Genomic DNA, 10,596 nt, shown 5'->3' with positions numbered 1-10,596 from the left:
ACATGTATAAAGGAAATAAACTATCTCTTTATGGGGTTCCATTATACATAAATAAAAGAAGTCAAGTAGGGATTGAATGAAATTGACAATGAAGTATCAACCTTTAGTCCAGGATACTATGTTAAATGTCGCAATTCATACAGTAACCCCTATTTTCGAAACAGCCTTCGGGTTTTACCGTTTGTCAACTATGACCATAGACGACGGCAATTGCCTTGACTATCCTCTCCCACCACGAAGAAGATCCGACATGGCCGGAAGCAGTGGGATATGGTCGCTCCCAATAAATATATTAGCTGGGGGGAAAGGAGATCCCCCTACCGTTAGTAGGAAAAGGAAAGTAGCATGGAGCTCCTGAGTGGGGGACGAGGAGTATCTCATTCCTTCAGGAGCTGTCCAAGCAGCAGGTAAGCTTCTTCTAGCTCTTACACCTACTTGTAACTGTCGTGGGTCTAGGCACCACTCGTGTACAACAATAACGGGAATATTACAGCCAGAGCCCACGTATTGCTGTACGTTGTGATGAATAATGTTTAGAGTAACTGCTTCCATATTAAAACTAACTGAAAAAAATTGGAGAAGTAGGTCCAGTGCAGTATATCACTGTGCCCACTGCAGTTGCTCTCTTTTTTATAAAAACTTATTGCAAAGTAATTAATATATAACAATAATAGTTGATTTTATTATTATTATAATAAATTCTTCACTTTTTAATAATTAAACAATTTCAATGACAGTATTGACAGAAGATTCATTTTGAGTAAATATAGTTAAAAGAATTAAATTTGTAACAGTTTTATATAAATAGATATATTTTTTTGTTTCAACTAAGTATCTGGTGCCTAGGTCTTTTTGCAGTTATTATTTTATTTATGATTTATTAACATTGATATTATTTTTTTTTTATTGTTTTTATACTTTATCTTGGTTCGTTGGTTTTTCACGTCAAATTATGTTCCATATTAATCTGTTAATATAATTATGATTTTAATTTTGATTTTCGTATTTTATAAATAAAGTTTTTAATTTAATTAAAATGGTTGTTGTTTTAGTAAATAAATATTTACTTTAAAAAAAACAATTTTTTTTTTTTAGTAATGTTATATATTTTTAAATTGTGCAAAATAAAATGGAATTTATTCTTACATAATTACTGAGATATTAAGTATTTAATTATTTTAAGACTGCCGTTTCCGATGTTTTATTCAGAGCAGGAGATTAATGAATGGATTAACTCATTAATGGATTGAATGGTTAATTAGTATTATCTCTTGACAAGAAACATTTTGTAAGATATTAATAGAATTTAATCTGTATGAATAAACATTAAGTTATTAATTAAAACTTTATCATGAATAATTAATTATATCAGGATTTCTTTGTTTTACTGTTTTATATGATTGTAATAATTCATTTTTATCTCTTTTTTTTATAATGTATTTTTTTAACATTATACCATAGATAGTAAACGTTAATTATTTTTCGAATAAAATTCGTAAATAATGTTATAATGATTATTATTTATATATATATTCGAGTATATGTGTGTTTAAACACACATACGGCCGGCCAAAAATTTAGTACCACCTCAATTTTTTGAGAAAATTTGACGAAATTGATATTGATAATAAAACGAAATAGAATTAGCTTTTCAGGTTAAACTTTAATACAGCAAAATTAAATAAAATAATATAATTTTAGAGGAAACTAGTAATACAAATTAAATTAACCTTCAACATGCGAGGTATTTACAGACATGATTGGTGATGTGGGGTACAACGGACTAAAAACTTTTTTTTATTCAATTAAAAACTAACCGAACTCTTAAACCTGTAGTACGTCGTAGTTTAACTCACTGTTAATAGTTTCCATACCAAAAGGTTTTTATAAAATTATAGTTAATGACTGAAATAGAATTTTTGAAGAAATTTTACTTGAAACTTTTCAAAAACTAAATGTATTGTTGCTTAATATACATAAAACAAAAAAAAAATAGATAATACCAAAATAATGTAGATTCTATTGTAAATATGTTTATTTCATTTCGGATTTATTCACAGCAGGGCTACTGATCCAAAACTTTTGACCAGCAATGTATATGTATGTATGTATATAGTGTGTATATATGTATATAAAACGTTATGCTCTAGAGGAAATAGCACGAAGGTTAGGAATGGGAACGCATCGTCGAAACTGGAACGAAGCCGTAGCATTCCTAGTAACACATTGATATTTCCAAGGATATCCAATATAATTTAAATTCGCTCAGTATTTACTTTTCGGATAATTTTAAAATTTTAAATTTCTTCTTAAGGCTAAAATTTTATTGCTGATAAATTTATTCCTAACATCCTTGGTTATATGCCCTGTGTATAGATGCTCCATAGTTTTTTCACGTGCATTTTTTCGGGACACACTAACAAAACAGGAATATAAGAAAATACATTCCCCGACTTCTGCAAATATTCTCTACTTGACCAAAGCATTTAACCTGCCAAACGTATCGAAGTTTAAAACTTTTTTTTTTATTAATTTTTTTTTTTTTTATGAAATAGTTTCAAGTTATAAACAATCGCTGTTTAGTTTGATATATAAAAAAAAATTATAATTCTTAAAACTTGGAAAAATTTTTATGTTCAATTTCGAAATGGATGGTCCTTGATCAAGCAGAATACTTCTAATTTAGTATAATAATTTATTATTATATTATAATAAAGTAATTACTGATTTAAAATAACTTAAATCGTTTTTTATATTTTTAGTTACAACATTTCGGGCATACAATATATACGAGTATTGTAGCAACTAATAATATGAAAAAATTTAATTAGAAAATTAAAATTACTCATAAATATCTACAAAGGAATATATGAGAGTAATTTAATTTTTCATGTTTCATTTCACGATAGAAAAATAATTAGTCTCGCCTTTCAGAGATCCCTATCTTGGCCCATGAGGATTACACCTGTGGAACTTAGCATTTATTTAATATGTTTTTAGCTTTGACTGTCAAAGATTTATTTTTTCAAACTGTATACCTTTTTATTTTAATTAGTAATACTAATGGGAAAGTTAGTTGAATCGTGAATAAAACAGTTAATTAATTAATTCGTTTTATTTCCTTTTTTTGACATCTATGTCATTATTGAAAATCGTAATGTAAAGGACATTTATTAATACATTTACATATCATGCATAACCTAATTATATATTACTTATACTAATTAATTATCTATACTTTTAATCAAAGTAATAAATCATTTCTCCTTAAGGATAAGATTTAGGAAAGAAAAACAAGATTGTTAATTGTTGAAAATTATTTCGTAGAAATATAATTTTTTTTTCTATAAGTATGTATTTGAAGAAATTACAATTTATTTATAAACTAAAGCTTATCAAATTATTGCAAGATAAAGTTATGAAATAAAAAATAAAAAAATGTGAGAATAATATTTTATTGATATAATCTGTTAGGGACGATCCCATTATTTATCATAAAATCAAATACCATTAAAATAATAACATAAACAAAATATTGTGTTGGATAATTGTATATAAAAATTATATACTCCATTGGTTATAAAAAAAAATAATACAAATCGGTTAGCAATAGACCCACTCTATTAAAAAATTAAAAACAAAATCGCGAAATCTTTTTCTCATATTCAAATGAATATTTAATTTTTAGTTTGAAAATAATTTTTGACGAAATTAAATAAAAATACATGCTCTATAAGGAGCATTTAAATTACTGCGAATTTACATTTTATGCCTTGCTTTTCACGTAGTTTTGAAAATAATGTTAAACGTTAATATTATATTTCAAATCATAAAAATAAATACTATTAAAATAAGATTATAAAATGAATTCGTGTTGGAAAATTCAACTTCAAAATTAAATATTCTCTATTTATTATGAAAAAAAAATATAATACAAATCGTTTAACTCTGTGACACTTCTGTAGAAAATAAAAAACTGAATTGTGAAAATAGATAAATCATTTTCTCATATTTGAATAAATATATAATTTTTAACTTAAAGCATTTTTTTTTTTTTTTTTTAATTGTGAACAAAATGCAAATACTTTTTTTTCAAACAACCGTTTAAATTACTATGAATTTTCATGTTATGGCGAGCATTTCACATGCTCCAGGATGGAATGCAAGCCGTTTTGAGGTCAATACGGATATCCTTTTAAAAAAAAAATCCACTCCCACCTACGTTTGGGCAAGAGTGCTTTCACGGATGAATCATGGTTGGGAAAGAGTCTGGGAAATACTAGCTGACTCGCGCCCTCCTTGTACAAGATCCGGCTTAGGATTCATTAGTTCACAAAATGGGTGTCGTAGTACGCTGCAAGGGTGTAGGAAAATTTTGAAATGATTAAATTAAATTAAAAATTACTATATTAAATAAAGTAAAATAAATAATAAAAACAATAGTAAAAATAATAAATAATTAAAACAATTATTAAAAAAATCATGATGTTTCTCCATTACAACTCGTGGTATTTGTTTCTATTTTATTTACTTCAAAGGCTTATTATTTCATTTATTACAAAGAAAAATAATAATAATAACAGATTGTCGTAAATTTTGTTTAATAATTTCTATACGCTACCAGTTAAAACGTTTGAGAACCATTTTCATAGGGGCACACCATACTAAGTATTATATTTTAAGAATGTACTGTATCAAAAATTTTTAAATTAAAAAAAAAATTGATGAACACTTATACTCTTCTTTCTGGATTGTCAGTTTCCAATTTTACGAGATATTTTGACCACCGCTTACTAGTTTCTCATTTTACGTTTCAGAGTTAGAATCTCATCTTCCTACGATTCAATCTTTAACTACATTATTCAACCCAACTAAAAATGTACATCTAAATCCTTTTACATAGGTTTAATTAACTCATCTTTTATTATTTAATTTTTAATATTTCAATTATATTTAGGCTGGTATAAGAATATTATTTAATGCAGAACATTCTGATTATAGTTTAAAATTCAGACGATCCAGCTAATCGTAATTTATTCCTTATTAATCATGTATACATAATGGAAGTATTTTATTTAATTTGAACTTAAAATTCTAAACCTGAAACGTTTTATTTTAAATTCACTCAATTCATTTCAATGTCTCTTATAGACTGGAATATTTGAAATATCGTTTTAATTTATAGAATTGAGCTTTAGATTACGTTTTGTTCAGAGAAGATCTAATTTTATTTTTTTTAAATTAATGTTACTTATTAATTGTGCTTTATTTTATTTTAAGTTCATACTGTCTCGGTTGTTGTTCTTGTTGAAAGAACTATGAGTACGTTAGTTAGTGTGATTCCCACCGTAGAACAATTACATACTCTGTATTATTTGTATGCTCTATTCATAAGTTATTATCATTACAAACAAAACCTCAGTTCACTGTTGGTTGATAATAGTCAGCATTTATATTTTTTTTCTCACAATTAATTAGGAAAAATATTTAAAAAAAAAAAAAATAATGTTAGGAATCAAATTACTTTATGACGATATCAACTCTTACAGAAATTGCAATGTTCTGAGGAACAGAGTTAGAATAAACTTTTATATTAACTAATTAAGCAATTGAATAGTTTAATTATTAACTAATATAGCATCAACATCATAAAAAGCCACATTTTAAATAATGGTTCTTTTTATATTTCAATTTATCCAATGATTATTTTTCAAATATTACTATTAAAAATTTAATTGAGATAAAATAAAACATCTTTGAAGCTCAATACGCTATAAAAAATGAAAAATGGCTATTAATTCCTGTACTATATTAATATGTAAATTTAAAATATTTTAGATAAAATACATTTTTTAATTTCCAATAAGTGGATTCAATTTAAAGTCGTATATTTTTTAAAATTCGATATAGGAATAATTTAATGTGGAAAATTTGCTTATCTTTAAGTAGATCAAAAATTAAGAACATGTGGTCAAACAATTTGATATAGAGATTTTGAATAACATATATAATAAAAAAAGTTTCACAGTTCTCAGGATCATTATTACCAACGTAGACCTTGATAGAAGTGTTGATTCCTTGGACAAATATAACAACACTTAAGAACGTTTTGCTCTTTACACGGTAGCTTTGAAAGCCACTTCTTCCAATTGACACTTCATTGACAATGGGACATGGTGCTACCATGCCGTGTATCCTCGAATGCCCCAAGTAGCTATCACAGATCTCTTTGCCAAGTGGACCTTCTATACATTGTATAGATCTGATGGTAGAGCTTTCTTCTGTCAGCGACGGTTGGTCTTCTTTAGGAGGTTGTTAGTGGCGTCTTCCCAAGTTTCACTTTCACTCATATTTAACAAAGACGTCAACAGAGAATATAAAGGAGCTGGAGAACTCCACTAAAATACAGATGTATGAAACCCTCCAAAGAAGTTTGCCATTAGTGCTTTTTTAGCTTGAGGAGAGATTGTATCTTTTGATTTTGATTAATTTTTTCAATAGAAATTTCATCTACATCAGGATAGAGCCAGAATACATGAGTAGCAGATTAAATGCATAAGAAGTGTTTTGGGGAAGTTATTTAATACAGACCATCTGTTAAAACGTTACGCTGATTAACAAACGGTTTTGTGGGCGTGATTCTTTGAGGATGGTCGAGTTTTTATACGCTACAGATATATTTTTAGGATTAAGAAAACTCCATTAACTAGAGCGAAATATCCACAAATCGTTCCATAAGGCACCATAGCTTTCTCCACGATTTCTCTAATGGGAAAAGCGTGATTTCTCCGGCTATTCGGGTCGACACTGAGAAATGTCGGAGAGGGTATTCATTTCTTTGTTTACAATGGCAATTTCCACTTTAAAAAAATACTATAGAACTTTTGGGTTAAAAACATTGGCCGACGTGATGATGAGGAGCTGGCGATGTTAGTCTAAGGCATTTGGAGAGAGTCGGCTGAAGACAAAGAGAAAGGGGAAGGATGGGGTCAGTTGGCCAGTGTCACTGGGGCAACTTCGAGGCCGAGCAAGCCCAGTCCGTCCGTGGCAGGGAAACTAGAACGTCGGAGTAAACCAAAAACGACATAGAGCGATATAGTTTTGCTACTGCGTTCACAGTGTCAATTTTGGTGTATTTCGGTCGAATCTTCTTGGATAAAAAAAAAAAATAATAGCAATTTTCGTTACTCTCTTTTTTTCTAAAGGCAGGTTTTACCTGTTTTCTCTGAGCTCTAACGACATACCAGGGTAAGATTCAACGACCAAAATCCGTAAATGTCATATAAAATTACATTCTTGCTTTTCATGTTGTTCACGCCAGGTTCTATTAATTTGTAAATATTCTGTACTGTCCTAGTGTTTTATTTAATTATTTTATTTTTATTTGTATTATTTTCCTTAGAAGTTTTTTTTCATTTTAAGAGAAAGAGATGTAGTTATAGTTTTTATTGTATAATTTAAATGCAGGAATAACAGTCTTATTATTATTTGCCTAGCAACGGGTCAACAACCTACTGCTTAAGATTAGCTGGTCACAGGTAATGGTAATGTTAACACCCACTGTGTCCGAAGACGCATTAAGTATTCAATTTAATTAAGCTTACTTAATTGACTACCTTCATTTGAATCAGTATAGACAGGAGCCCAACAACTTTTGACTAAATTTTGAAAGTTGATCATAAAGCTGCGTCTACAACTTCACGAGAATCTTCCTGCTAGTATCAAGAAATATCTCGTCTTTGACCATTCGGAGTCGACCCAGTATTTTATTTTTTGTATATATATTTATAAATTTTGAAATGTATTTATTATTTTCATTTTAATTTATTTATTTGATTTTATCTTGACATTTTAATTTCTATTCTTTATTTAATTTATATTTGTTTTACGGTTTTATAACGATTTTTATTGTTAACTTTGCTCAAATAAATGTCCATATCCGATCATATCCAGTTTTTTTTTCTTCAAAGCTTTCCTTCAAAAAAACTTGAGCTGATAGAAAACCTATTTTATTTCACAATTTTTATGGTTTTCAGTTAGTAGTCGTTTTTTTACCCAGTTTTTCCGGGCTTTGCTTTTAGTTGGACCCATTCTATTGAAAACACCTGCCCTAGTTGGCTCCAGTAGCTCACACGGCGTCAGCATGGATCATATCGTCTTGAACACTATTGTCCAATCATCCTTCGTCATTCGCTCGTCGCAGGGAAATATCATGTTCCAATGGACATGAATATCCATTTTTTATGGTTAGCTGAGTATACTTTTTTTTCCAAGCTGTAGAGTATTTTTATTTTTTTGAAAATACAGATTCAACATTGTGACTTCTCGTGAGAATAATCAATATAATTTAATTTCTCGGAGTCGAGTTTCCAAATTTAGAGAATGACCAGACAGCCAACTTGGAACTTAAAAATTAATTATTTATTATTGAATACCATAATATAATAGAAATATAATAAAAAATATTTAACATACATTTTAGTAACAAATGTTAATTCCAATTAGCAGTCATTTGAGACTAAAGTCAGTGTTCTCGGCTCGTTGCTCCACCGCATCCTCTTTCACTAGACCTTCACCTTTCTTTAACCTTCAAATCCCGCCTACACGTGGTTGTATCTAGGTAATCTTGAGGTTGGTCTTTTAACCGACGGTCATACCATATTTGTTTTCATTTTATCTCAAAATCATGATAATTTTTTTCATTTCTCAATTTAATGTTTAAATATTATTATTTTTTCGAGAGAGATAAAACGTTTTATGGAAAAAGTAGAAAATCTATTACCCTCAAGGGCTGTAAGGGGTGTTAGTGCTGTAAGTATACATTCATAACATGTGTACATATAAAAGAAAATGAACAAATAATAATGAACAACAAAAATAAATTTAAAAATCCGGTTCGTTGTACGTATCATAAAACTTTCACTAACCATCCTACTTTGAAGTGAAATTAATCTTCAGTAGTTTCTAAACGACATCTTCTTTATTATTCAAGATGCTAACTCTTCCCCTTTATATTTTTCATTTATAATTTGAGTAAAAAACAACTATCTCTAGAGACCGGATTTTTGTACAATAAAAAACCGAAAAACGTGCATCAAAAAACTCAAAATGTGCAATAAATGTATATAACACAAAAATCTTGCAATAATTAATTCGTCATTGTATAATTTATATTGTTAATAAATGGAAAACTTAATTAACCTTGTTAGAATCAAATTAAACTCGCTAAATACATTTATACATGAGCATATGTATAAGGGAAAAGCTACGAGGAAACTAATTGTATTAAATTATTTTATATTCCTATTATGAAAGCTGAAATTTTATTCTTCAACTTCTTAAATCTACCTCAATTTTCAGTTTTAGAAAAAATATGCAAGGCACAATGCAGAAATGAGTATTTAAAACTTTACTTTTTTCATTAAAAAAAAAAAAAAAATTTCAATTTTTCCTACAATTCCATGTAGCATATTTGGACTAAGGGAACCTTAAAACGTGTATTTTCATTGAAGTCTCGTGCAAAAGATACTCCTAGCTGCTTGCAATGCTATAACCATGAACAATTGTAAATAATAAAGATCAATTATAATGAAAATAAATAAATAATAATAGTTATGTAATAAAGAATAAAAGAGGAAAGAACAAATGATATTTATAGAATTAATAAAAGAAATAATTAACTCAAAATAAAAAATAAAATATGGTCATTAAAAAAAAGAAATAATCATAATAAAAATAGGTAAATATAAATGTTATAACAGGATGTGTTACATCAGCCTGGTCTTCAGTCTTCTTGATGAGGTTGGATTGCCAACGTTGTAAGCCACTGCACCTTTAAATTCTGATATACGGGAGTGGAATTTTGTAAATTGCATTTTGATGAAATCATCTATCGACTCAAATTTATAATTTTTACAAATATTTCTAATGCGCATTTCTACACGTAAAAGTTCATCATATATTTGGTTATTATTTATATAATATACGTAAATAAATGGCGGTTAGTTATTGTGTATAGAGTATATAATATAATAGTACAGACCCAGAAGTATTTACATGCCTAATACGGAGTCCGTTCAACTCAGTGACCCAGTATGTATCCTTCGTCACGGCGCTCAGTGGTGGGAAACTGCCATTTTTGTGCAAAAACCTCTAAATTGCTTAAATCTTCTGTAATTTTCTGTGTTATTAAAGGGGCTGAATTCAAGGATTTTTTTTTTCTTTTTTTTTATTCATAGTAGTTAATTTGATTATTGTTTTCACCTCATTTTGATTACACCTTCCAAGGCCCCTGACTTCATACGTCAATGAAAATTAACTAAAAGTTGCTACACTTTTATGGGAAAAAGATCTATCTATTTTTTTCTGGTCCATCAAAATTAAGCAAAAACGAATTTTTCCAGTATTAAATTGCAGGTGGCCCTAGAAATTATATATATATTAACTTGATTTAGTGAATGAAAACAATTTCTTCCTTATTACAATATAATAATTTATTTCATATTACACAGCAACGTTTCGGGAGATTTCCCCCATCTTCAGGCTGCTGATAACAAAAAACTTATATTTAACATATAATTATTCTCCTATTAGTCT

The 10,596-nt window shown here is 28.2% G+C and overlaps 1 protein-coding gene across 1 annotated transcript in view; it reads left to right on the top strand.

Annotated features, from left to right (window-relative positions):
• Positions 1-386: 386 nt before the first annotated feature.
• LOC106681828 (dentin sialophosphoprotein) overlaps positions 387-10,596 on the top strand; it is a 20,230-nt gene continuing 10,020 nt past the window's right edge. The window contains exon 1 of the mRNA XM_014422358.2: positions 387-407. The gene's annotated coding sequence lies outside the window, so the exon portion shown is untranslated. The remainder of the gene's footprint in view (positions 408-10,596) is intronic.

Source organism: Halyomorpha halys, unplaced genomic scaffold (genome assembly GCF_000696795.3).
Source record: "Halyomorpha halys isolate HHAL.00 unplaced genomic scaffold, Hhal_1.1 Scaffold367.1, whole genome shotgun sequence".
Classification (NCBI taxonomy): domain Eukaryota; kingdom Metazoa; phylum Arthropoda; class Insecta; order Hemiptera; family Pentatomidae; genus Halyomorpha; species Halyomorpha halys.
The sequence above is the reverse complement of the archived record's forward strand: the minus strand, read 5'-3'. Positions and strand labels throughout refer to the sequence as shown.